Source organism: Halichoerus grypus, chromosome X, assembly GCF_964656455.1.
Source record: "Halichoerus grypus chromosome X, mHalGry1.hap1.1, whole genome shotgun sequence".
NCBI lineage: Eukaryota > Metazoa > Chordata > Mammalia > Carnivora > Phocidae > Halichoerus > Halichoerus grypus.
The window spans coordinates 84002969-84004946 of record NC_135727.1 but is presented as its reverse complement, the minus strand read 5'-3'; the positions used below and the strand labels follow the sequence as shown (position 1 = coordinate 84004946).

At 42.4% G+C, this 1978-nt stretch overlaps 1 pseudogene; it reads left to right on the top strand.

The window, feature by feature from the left end:
- The first annotated feature begins 322 nt into the window (after positions 1 to 322).
- LOC118545003 (heterogeneous nuclear ribonucleoprotein C pseudogene) lies at positions 323 to 1440 on the top strand (annotated as a pseudogene).
- Positions 1441 to 1978: the final 538 nt, after the last annotated feature.

Sequence of the window (1978 nt, the reverse complement as noted above, 5' to 3'; positions counted from 1 at the left end):
AAAGACAGTCTTTTCAACAAATGGTATAGGAAAACTTGACAGCCCCATGCAGAAGAATGAAACTGGACCATTCTCTTACACCATACACAAAAACAAACTCAAAATGGATGAAAGACCTAAATGTGAGACAGAAATCCAACAAAATCCTAGAGGAGAACACAGGCACCAACCTCTTTGACCTGGGCTGCAGCAACTTCTTCCTAGACACATCTCCAAAGGCAAGGGCAACAAAAGCAAAACTGAACCATTGTGACTTCATCAGGATAAAAAGCTTTTGCACAACAAAGGAAACAGTCAACAAAACTAAAGGCAACTGGTGAAGAGACGAATACTGAGTGGTGTGGCCACGTTGTCCACCTCGAGCAGCAGTTGGCTTCTCCACGTAGAACTCGGGAGTAGGAGATTCTCCCTTCCCCCTCTTGTGAGATTTTTTTGATCTTCAACTACATTTTTCGACTTCGTGAGGAACCTTATCATCAAAGAAAATGGCCAGCAATGTTACCAACAAGACAGATCCTCGCTCCATGAACTCCTGTGTATTCATTGGGAATCTCAATACTCTTGTGGTCAAGAAATCTGATGTGGAGGCGATCTTCTCAAAATACGGCAAAATTGTTTGCTCTGTCCATAAGGGCTTTGCCTTCGTTTGGTATGTTAATGAGAGAAATGCCCGGGCCGCTGTGGCAGGAGGGGATGGCAGAATGATTGCTGGCCAGGTTTTAGATATTAATCTGGCCACAAAGCCAAAAGTGAACAGAGGAAAAGCAGGTGTGAAATGATCTGCAGCGGAGATGTACGGCTCCTCTTTTGACTTGGACTATGACTTTCAATGAGATTATTATGACAGGATGTATCCTTACCCAGCACGTGTTCCTCCTCCTCCTCCTATTCCTCGGGCTGTAGTTCCTTCAAAACGCCAGCGTGTATCAGGAAACACCTCACTAAGGGGCAGAAGTGGCTTCAATTCTAAGAGTGGACAGCGAGGATCTTCTTCCAAGTCTGGAAAGTTGAAAGGCGATGACCTTCAGACCATTAAGAAGGAGCTGACCCAGATAAAACAAAAAGTGGATTCTCTACTGGAAAGAAATTGAGAAAGAACAGAGCAAACAAGATGAAGAATGATAAGTCAGAAGAGGAGCAGAGCAGCAGCTCCCTGAAGAAAGATGAGACTAATGTGAAGATGGAGTCTGAGGGGGGTGCAGATGACTCTGCTGAGGAGGGGGACCTACTGGATGATGATAATGGAGATCGGGGGGATGACCAACTGGAGTTGATCAAGGATGATGAAAAAGAGGCTGAGGAAGGAGAGGATGACAGAGACAGCGCCAATGGCGAGGATGACTCTTAAGCACATAGTGGGGTTTAGAAATGTTTTCCCATTATTTCTTTACCTAGGCGCTTGTCTAAAATCAAAATTTTCACCAGATCCTCTCCCCTAGTATCTTCTTCAGCACATGCTCACTGTTCTCCCCATCCTTGTCCTTCCCATGTTCATTAATTCATATTGCCCTGCGCCTAGTCCCATTTTCACTTCTTTTGACGCTCTTAGTAGTTATGTTAACTCTTACCCTGTAATCTTTGCTTTTATTTTTGATACCTCTTTATGACTTAACAATAAGAAGATGTGTGGTTTAAAAAAAAAAAACTAAAGGGCAACCTACAGAATGGGAGAAGATATTCACAAGTGACATATCAAATAAAGGGCTAGTATCCAAAATCTATAAAGAACTTATCAAAGTCAACACCCAAAAAACAAAAAACAAAAAAATCCAGTCAAAAAATGGGCAGAAGACATGAACAGATATTTATTCAAAGAAGACATACAGTGACTAACAGACACATGAAAAAATGCTCAACATCACTGGCCATCAGGTAAATACAAATCAAAACCAAATGAGATACCACCTCACACTGGTCAGAATGGCTAAAATGAACAACTTTGGAAACAGCAAATGTTGTCAAGGATGTGGAGAATGGG